The following is a 10674-nucleotide window of genomic DNA, read 5'->3' on the forward strand; positions in this document are numbered from 1 at the left end:
CTGTGCAAGGAGATGAATATGTTAACTGGCTTTATTGTAATGATCTTTTCACAATATATACATATAGCAGAACATCAAGTTGTATACCTTACAACTTTTATATGATTTTAATTTTTTTTTTTCGGTACACGGGCCTCTCACTGTTGTGGCCTCTCCTGTTACAGACCACAGGCTCCAGACACGCAGGCTCAGCGGCCATGGCTCACGGGCCCAGCCGCTCCACGGCATGTGGGATCTTCCCGGACTGGGGCACAAACCCGTGTCACCTGCATCGGCAGGCGGACTCTCAATCACTGCACCACCAGGGAAGTCCCTAATTTTTAAATTATACTTCAAAAAAGTGTGTGTGGGGAAGCTAGGAACCTGAGACTCCCATATAATTATGTTTTGCTTAATGGGCTTTTCTTTAGCAACTGCAGAAACTTTCATATTTTCCAATTGGAAAATTTTAAATATTATTTTCATTGTGGTAAAACATACATAAAGTTTACCATTGTAACCATTTTTAAGTGTACAGTTCAGTAGCATTAAGTCCATTCACAGTATTATACAACCTCACCACTATCCATCTCCAAAACTTTTTCATCATCCCAATCTAAATATTTTTAAATATTAATATTTTATCTAGCAAATGTGTTCAAAAGTTGGAGGTAAGCTATTAATCAGCAATTAGCTTTAAAAAAACAACAAACAGGAAAACCAATAGAATGTTATTTTTTGCTCTAATCAAATGAAGTTGCTTTCAAAAGGAATAAAATAGCTGAATTTCCTGAGTAGGAAAAGAGCTTTCAAGGTATTTTCTATGTTTATAAACTGATTTAAATGTCACTTATTTGAGTATCCAGAGATTAAAAACCACATAGATTTCATGCCTGTCAATCACACTGGTCAATAAAACCCCCAACACCTTCTATTCCCAGTCAATACATGAAGCTTTACAAGTATAAGTTCTGGAAAATCTTAAATCATCAGCCTCGGGTAATTTGGTTACTTGCTTTATTTGCACCTGTTCGAACTACAGTTGCTTCACAGCAGGGGTATAATGAACTCCATGTGCACATAGCAGAATCTCAGAGATAAGACTTGAAATCCATTAACAATCAAAGTCATTTTTGACAACAGAGCTAGTTTCTCTCTCTTCTCCAGCTGACCTCACCGGCCTCTCCACGCAGATCTGCTTGCATGCTGGTCTCTGCTGCCAGAGACCAGTGCAGAGGTGGGCCTGGGCCACAAAAATCACAGACTCCCAGGGTGATCCATAAGACAGCCCATGACAGTACCTGACGAGTGTGCACAGCGGGGCCAGTCAGACCGATTATAATCAGCTTCATATTGTTTCATTTTACTTCCTCCATTTGCTAGAATCACCAAATTCAAAAGATTACTGGGCAGCAAAGGTGAATGAAGCAAACAGCTAATATCAGACACCATTTCAAAAGCAACTGCCTGGATAAAGCCTTTAATAGAATTTCCCAGTTTACACCTCTGAAGATGAAGAAGGCAAGTTACCATGGAAACAAACAGTCTCTTTAAAGAGAGACAGGCTCCTCTCCTGGTCTGAGCTTGTTCCAGAAGGGAGGAGGGTGGAGGGAGGTGGGAAAACGCAGGCCAAGCATCTGCGACTAGAACAATGAAGGGAAGTTTTCTTCTCATTAAAATCTTACCAATGAAATAAGCTTGGAGGGTCAGCACAAGACAATTTTTTTTTCTTGGCTGTGCTATTGAAAAAACCTCGTCAGATATTTTGAGACACTTAAGCAAAATGATATTTTATTGGTAGTTTCTTTAATTTTTTTTCTTTATTCAATTAGTGGCACATGCTGGTGACAAGTGAAACCTTCCAGTACCTGACATAAAAGGCAAAGAGGACTCGCTTTTCCTGGTCTTCTATCACCAACACATACCATCTGAGGTAACACGCCATTGGCTGCTTTTCTCTGCCTCCTCCCTGTTTATATATGTGTGTGTGTGTGTGTGTGTGTGTATACATACATTTAAAAGAATATATACAAAAAACCTAATTTAAAAATTGGACAAAGGACTTAAATAGCTATTTCTCCAAAAAAGATATACAAATGACCGATAAGCACATTAAACGATGCTTAACATCACCAACCATTAGGGAAATGTAAATCAAAGATATCACAATGAGATGCCACTTCACACCCACTAGGAGAGCTATTTTTAAAAAAAGAAAAAGAAAAAAAATAGAAAAGAAGTATTGTTGAAGATGTAGAGAAACTGGAAACTTTATACACTGATGGTTTAGCCACTATGGAAAATAGTGTGATACTTCCTCAAAAAATTAAACAGAATTACCACATGATCCAACAATTCCATTTCTGAGTATATACCCCAAAGAATTGGAAACAGAGACTTGAACAGCTGTTTGCATACCCATGTTCATAGCAACACTATTTACAATAGCTAAAGAGAGGAAGCAACCCAAATGTCCATTGATGGGTGAATGGATAAACAAAATGTGGTATATACGTACAATGGAATATTATTCAGCCTTGAAAAGGAAGAAAATTCTGACCCATGCTACAGTATGGTTGAACCTATAAGACATTATGCTAAGTGATCTAAGGCAGCCATAATACTGTATGATTCCACTTATATGAGGTACCTAGGGTAGTCAAAGTCACAGAGAAAGAGGGTAGAAGGGTGGTTGCCTGGGGCTGAGGGGAGGTGAGAGTGGGAAGCTAGTGTTAAATGGGTACAGAGTTTCAATCTGGGAAGAGGAAAAAGATCAAGAGACGGATAGTGGTGATGGTTGTACAGCAATGTGAATATACTTAATGCCATAAAACTGTACATGTTAAAGAGGTAAATTTTATGTGTCTTTTAACACAATAAAAACTTTCAGATAAATATATATTTATATATATATATGTATATATATAGGAGTTCTGTTGTATACACAGATGTTTTGTATATGTAGATGTACAGGGATTTTGTTTTTGCTCTTGATCGCTTACTTTTGCTAAAAGAATTATGCTACACACATATTCCTTATGTAACAAACCCCAAACCTTAATGGTATAAAGCGACCGTTTAATTATGCTTCAAATTAAGGATTCTATGGATCAGGGATTTGACTTGGGCAGAGAAGGGACAGCTGTCTCTTCTCCATGGTGTCTGAGGCCTCCTCCGGGAAGACTCAAAGGCTGGAGCAAGAATCATCTGGAGGCTTCTTCACTTGACTGTCCTGCAGTTGCCGTTGGACCCTCACTTGGGCTGTTGACCAGAACGTCTACATGTGGGCTCTCCACCTGGGCTGCTCCTTTGAGCTTCCTCATAGCATGGCAGCTGAATTCCAAGGGCAGCATTCCAAGAGAGCAGAGCAGAGTACGTGGCTTTTTACAGGGTAGCCCCAAAAGTCACATTGCATCGTTCGGTATACTCAATTGGTTGATGGAAGGGAGATGCCATTGTGCCCTCTTTGGAAAATACAACCTGCCATAGCACACTGATTCGTCTTCTACCTGCTTTTACAATATCTCATTGACAATCCCTAAAAGTCAGTAAAGATGTAATTTTTCAATTTTTCTCATTTCTTTATAATGACAATTACTTTGAATTCTAAAAGTAATATAAGTATAGGAACAAAACTTGGAAAACATAAAAATCTATTCACAATTCCCCCCCTTCAACCAATCATGGTAATCATTTTTAGACTTTTTATTCCATAATTTCCTCATAATGTTCATAGAGTTTATGTTTGTTTTTTAAAATTTCCCCTTAGCACATAAGCACCCAAATTCACATCTCAACATTAAGTTATCTTCTTTATTTTTCGTGTGTGGACAAAGCAAAAATAAGAGTAGGGTACACCACGGGATAAGGTCTTCAGGCAGGAACTTGCTTAGCCTAATCCTACTGACAACTACTAGGGAAAATCACATCAAGGCTTCAAGTCTTCCATCTTCTTTCTAAGCAGCATAAAGCAGAGACATAACACACTAACTCCGGAAAAGTCATGTCATGAGTGAGCTGTGCCTTCCGCCCCGCTTGTGTAAGGAGCAGGTGACTGACCTCGGTGTGGAATACCAGCTGGTGACCTTTCACTGTTTTCTGCTACAAAGGCTTGGCTTTGGGGTTTCAACAAAATACGTGGATCTAGCAAGTAAAGTTGGGCAGAGCCTGTGTCTCCCAAACTCAACTCCAAACTATCGCTGGTTTTCATTGGCCTGCTGTGAAATGAGAAAAATTCAGTGGGGTGAGTTTTTCATGAAGCTAAATGGATTCAATTTTTAAAAGCTGGGCTTTATTCAGAGATCATTCCTCTTTTAAAAATGTCAATATTGGGAATTCCCTGGTGGTCCAGTGGTTAGGACTTGGCATTTTCACTGCCATGGCCCAGGTTCAATCCCTGGTAAGGGAACTAAGATCTCACAAGCCATACAGCCAAAATAAAGGAATAAATAAATAAAATAAAAATGTCAATATTTTATTACATAACTCTGAACATAGATTTTCTTAGCATTCCTAATTAGCAAAGTAAAAAGTTGGCAAATCTAAACTTAGTTTCAATCATCTGACTGATCTGTGACATCCCAAATTCTGAGAAACACTGATCCAGTCTCCTTATGAAGAGCCTTTGGGTTTGATGTACATTATTTGTCGAAAGGGATTATACTCTGAGGCTGGGGGAAAAAACTGCTTGGCATGGGAAGAGAATGCAAAACTCTGGGCTCTGCTTGTGATGGTCCAGTTGTGTGGCCTTGAGCACGTCATTTATGCTCAGAGCCTCTTCAGCCATCAAATCCAGTCCACAACGCTGGCCTTCTCCTCCACAGAGCAAGCGGGGGTGAAAGGCTTAATTGTGGAAAGTGTAGAGAGCTGTGTAAGTGCTGAGTGTCTTATTGCTGCATCCTCGGAGCTTTCCCTCACAGAGCTGCTCAGTGGGTCCTGTAATAGCTTGTGAAATACGTGAGGAGGGACATCCCAAGTATTTCCCTGGGAGTTCCTAATTTTAATGAGAAGAATGTTCTCTAATTAAAATGGCGCCGCAGAAAATTTTTTTTAAACAAATTGCCATCTAATTTCCCTTTGATCTGTTTGTTCCACTTGGGTTGCAAGGTTTTACAGAACTTTCCCCAAACGCTTGGAGTCCGCGGTAATTTTATTTCATTCTGATTAAACTTCAAAGGAGAAAACACCAAGCCACCAGAACAAGCTCAGCTTTTTTCCACTTCATTTATTCAATAAGCATTCTCGGGGCATCTGCAACGTGCCTGACATTGTGCTGAGTGTTGCAGATACAAAGATGAATAAATACAACTCAGCCCTTGCCCTCGCTGGGTTCAGTGTTTCCAGGACCTCATCAAGCCACAAACAAAACATTGTAATGCAATGGGATGACAGTAGAAACACCACCGCACAGCCATCTTCTGTAGGGTCTTGTGGGAGCAGAGTGGTGGCCCTGGCTGAGCTGACACTTTAAATGAAACTTAAAGTGACTAAAACTTAATCAAAAGAGGGCATGAAGGACATCCCAGGCAGAAGAGACCACAGGTCCAGGGGTGGGAAATGGCATGGCCTCTGGTGTATGCGCACGTACGTATCTGATGCATGTCCATGTATGTGTATATGTATGCATCCATGTATGTGTGCATCCCTGTGTTTGTGTGTGTGTGATTGTGTTTCCAGAATAGGAAAGGGCTGGAGTAGGTATCATCAGGAGACTCTACTGCATGGCGGGGGACAGGCAAGTTAACCTCAAACAAGCTGGCAACAGCCTATATTTGCTGTGGGTCTCCAGGAAAGAGATTCAAAAATTTGCTTTAGACAACCTAGAAAGAAGAATAAAACACTCCTACGTGGAGTATTCAATTAAATTGGACTTTAATGCATGTTTTGAACACACACCTTTTGGAGGCTCTGCAGACACCAGCGCTGACCCTGGAAAGAAGGACCCGAGTTCTCCTGTAGAGGTGACGCGGAGGCACGATCCAGGGCTGCTCAAGCCCTGATGTCCACGTGAATCACCGGAGTTATTGTCAACATGCAGTTTCTGACTCAGTGGCCTGGATTCTGCATTTCCATCCAGCTCCCAGGTGATGCGAGTGCTGCTGGCCCACGGAGCACACTTTGAGTAGCGAGATCAAATGCACTTGTTGCCCGATGGCCTACCAATCTAGACCTGCCACAGGGGATTCACTGCCCTCAGCTCGGTGCAGAGACCTCCAGAGGACCGTGTTCAGATCCTCCCTGCAACCGGGAACAGGGCCCCATCCAGCAGGAGTCCAGGCCCTCTGGTCTGAGAGACCACAGACCTAGAATTGAAGAGCGGAAGTGGGGAGGAAGGAGGCAGAAATGGTGGGATGGGGCTGGCACTTGCTCAGAAAATAGGCCCAGAGTGCGCCTGTGACGGGAATTAAGTGAGACACCAGGGCCACAAGAAAAGGAAGCAGGAACTCAGACGAGGGCCCAGGCAGAGCCTCAGTGTCAGGGCAATGAACACTGACCATGTGCCAGGGACTGTCTTCATGTTTTACACAGATGTCACATTCATCTTCACCCAAAGCCCTTGCAAAGCAGGCCATAAATCCCTGCTCACAGATGAAGCACTTGAAGTGCAGAGCAGTTCAGTGAATCACCCGACCCCCCAGCAGGCACACAGTGGAGCCACAGCTCACACCCAGCTCTGCAGGATCTGAAAGCCCAGGTCTTCCAGGGACCACACACTGCCTGCTTTAACAATGGACGAGATCCAGGCCCTGTGCCTGGGCCTAAGGGGCCCTAGGCTAGGGTCTTTCGATGTCTGAATCCAAAAGCAAGTGATGTCAGCCATGAGTGTCAGGCCAGGAGGAAGCAGGTCAGGAGAAGTCGGCATCTGAAGAAGACCTGGTATCTGGAGCTGGACCACCCTTGGACAAAGGCCCAGCCCTCCTTGTCCTGAAGCAGATCTGCCTCCAGCCAGGGGTCCAACACGGCCCTCATGGTCTTGGCATGTGCAGAGGTAGACAAACTGGTTAGTGGGCATCTTAAAGCCGTCTTGGATAGAAATCTTGGCAGAAATGGAATATGTACCTGAGAGGAAGGAAGACAGAGCACTAAATGGGAAGGACTGTCATCCGACAAATTGTCCTAAGCATAGTGATCAGTAATGGGAGCTGCTGTTATTATTATTATTGCTGTTATGGGGCGCTGTTTCTGTGCATTGCTGCAGAGCCAGCCAGCGATATACTAGGAACATTCTCAGGCATAATTAGATATGAAATATTCCCAGCAAACCGAAGTCTAAAGGAGTCCAGCCAGGTAACTAAACAAACCAGCTGAAGCTTCATGCTGTATGAGGGAGGGCCATTCATCCCCCAACGTTTTGTAGTCACTAATATTCAGATATCAGGATGCAGGTTGCACGTGGTCACTGCTTATGCCCACTGCTTCCTCCTCGTTGGACTATCACAGTTCAAAAATTGTATTTCTAAATGCCAGGAGCCTTCCTATAGAAAGAGCCTCAGACTGGAGCTGAAGGACCCACTATCCTCCTCATTGACACTCTCTCTTTCTCTTTGCCCTCAAAATGGAGACGACTGCACCTGTGCTACCTGCCTCAGGACCAAAGGAGATGCAGTGAGTAGAAGGAGGTAAAGACTGCCGAGCCCTACACACAGAGAACCCGTGATGTTACCCTGACGATGTCTTGCCATTCTATTCTAATTTGGGAATGAATTGTTTATTAATGTTATTATTGTTCTAATATCCTCTCTGTTTCTTCTAAACTGCCTCGATCCTTTGAGGAGCAAGATAGCATTTACTAACATACATATATCCATAAAAGTCTACATGGAACCTAAAAACAAACTTATAGATAGATCTTATGTATAGATCTAAATACACCTAATATGTATATAGACATATGTATGTATGTATACAGACATATATTATGTGTATATATACAGCTATAAATACACACACACATATAACTATATATATATTTTTTCTTCTGTACTAAACTCAAAGGACTGCTTGTTAAAGCAGGTGAGACATCTGCACAATTAGTTTAAAAGATTATTATTTAAAAATGGAAATAGCTTGGAGCAGATGACTGGAAATCATTCCTCGCTGCAACTCAAATGGAGGAAGCTGTCTAATTCTTGGAAATTTAGACATTATTCTAGTAATTTAGTACAAAAATGGGCCTGACTCAATCTGTTCTTCACATTTTGGTAATTTAAAAGGACATACGGAATTTTATTTTAATGGTAATTGCAAACTCATGCAGAAAATGTAAATGCACATTTCATGATTAGCTTACAGCATAAACTATGGCTTCTATTAATGTATTCCAATTTGTAATTCTTTTCACAGTATGAGATTTGAAAGCTGTGATTAAAATTAATTAGGTTAAGTAAAGTTTATCCCCCCTGAGCACTGCTATTGGGAAAAAGCAAGAGGAAAATGCGAACTACATCTGGCTCTGCAGGAAGCTGTGTCTTCACACGAAGTAGGCTGACTTCTCTTCTCCCCACAGAGGTTGCATGCTGCTTATTTGGCATATCTCAAGCACCGTGTAGCTCCTCAAGGAGCTGATTGAACCATTAAACTATTCTTTGCTGGCTCACAAAACCACATAGGCTGACTACCTCATCTTCAAATAAGGATATTAGGTAGATCCATCGATTGTTTAAACACAATACATCTTGGGGGAAAAACACATACATACCTTAGGTAAACCTAAGGTAATGTGGCCACCTAGAATTGAGCGCCATAATTGCGTGAAAGAGGTGCCAAATGAGGGAACAATAATAAAGATAATAACTAATCCACAGTTGTACAGAGCCCTCTGCTTTGCACAGAATTGTCTTGAATATTACCTCACTAGATCTCCTCAACAATCCTGACAAGAAATCCTTACTGTTGTCCCATTTCACAGATGAGGGTACTGAGGTTAAGTGAGGTACCCAGGATCAAAGAGTGCTGGAGAACAGACCCAGGTCTTCTGAATTCCCATCCTGCACTCCTTCTATGGCTCAGCTCTACAGCTACTGAAAACAAAACTGAACTAAACTTTTAACCTATACCATGTCTATGTTTTCACAATGGGTTGAAATTCATTACCAAGTTTCCTAGGGTATGAACTAAGGCAAAGTTTAACAACTCCGGAATGGTGTTGTACATCCCAGCAAGCAGAGCATAAATCTGGAGGGCCAAGACAAGACAGAGTGAAAAGCTGCCACAGCGACACTCTCTTCTTATTGAAGATCTTGGTTAGAGTTCTCCAGTCTTCCCTAACTGTCCTTTTGCTTAATACCCAACCACTCATGCCACCCCTGGCTCCTCTTGTTTCCTTTGGCACAATGGAGTCCCAACTCTGGTCCAGGCGGGGAAATACAGATGTGATGACACACGCCCTGCCTCTGGCTTTGCCTGACCCATGCCCTGAGTCATGATGGACCCTCATCTCCTGTGATTCATTCTTCCTGGCTCTCTGCACTGCCTGACCTGGCTTCTTCCAGGGAGGACATGATGGTCCTATCTGTTAACTTGCGATGATGTGTATTAACATGCCACTGAGAAACTCCTTCCCTGGGTAGTTTAAATGACACCTCCTCCAGTGTAGTAAGAGAAGAATAGCTTTCAAGTATGGAAAAATGGGTTTCATTCATAGTTCTGCCAAGGCCCTTCAGTGAAGCATTTAATCTCTCCTCTGTTTTTAAAATCAGTGCTTTTGTCTACCAGCACTATCTGATAGAAATTCTGTGATAATGGAAATGTTCTACTTCTGTGCTTTAAATATGGTAGCCACTAGCCACAAGTGGCCATTAAGCCCTTGAAATATGGCTAGTGCCAGTGAGAAACCATCTTTTAAAATTTCTTATTTAACTTTAATTAGTTTCAATTTAGATAGCCACATGTGGCTAGTGGCTGCAGTGTTGGACAAAGAAAGTCAATGACCTCTTCAGCCTCCTTCATCACTAGAGCTCTATATAAAACAAAATCTAAAGGTGAGAATCTCTAGCTCATATGATAGTAGATAGTGGGAAAGATGGGGGAGTGGAGGTAGACCTAGTAATGACCCTTATATCCAGCCGCATGGAAAACTACAAGCTCCCGGAGATTAGACACAAAATAAATCTTTGCTTTTTTTTTTTTTTTTTTTTTTTTTTGCGGTACGCGGGCCTCTCACTGTTGTGGCCTCTCCCGTTGCAGAGTACAGGCTCCGGACGCGCAGGCTCAGCGGCCATGGCTCACGGGCCCAGCCGCTCTGCGGCATGTGGGATCTTCTCGGATCGGGGCATGAACCTGTGTCCCCTGCATTGGCAGGCGGACTCTCAACCACTGCGCCACCAGGGAAGCCCGCTTGATATTCTTAAGGAAGCTGATTCAAGGGAACAACCCCACATGCTGAAACCAAGGAGTCTCCAGAAACAAAGGATATTTCCCTGAAATTCAGGAATTAAACGATTGAGGTTTTACATGATAGTTCAATTAAAAAAACAAACAGCCTGTGCTTAGAAGTTGGAGAACACAGTTGGGGTGGGGGTGGGGGGTGGGGGGAGGTGGGCGTCCTCCAGGCTGGAGGCCGGGTGGATCCCTGTTAAATGGAGGGAATATCTTTGTTCTCAAACCTTTCCCTTCCCCACACAAAAATGTCCATATTTGGGCTTCCCTGGTGGCGCAGTGGTTGAGAGTCCGCCTGCCGATGCAGGGGACACAGGT

This window comes from Lagenorhynchus albirostris, chromosome 12 (assembly GCF_949774975.1).
Source record: "Lagenorhynchus albirostris chromosome 12, mLagAlb1.1, whole genome shotgun sequence".
Lineage (NCBI taxonomy): Eukaryota > Metazoa > Chordata > Mammalia > Artiodactyla > Delphinidae > Lagenorhynchus > Lagenorhynchus albirostris.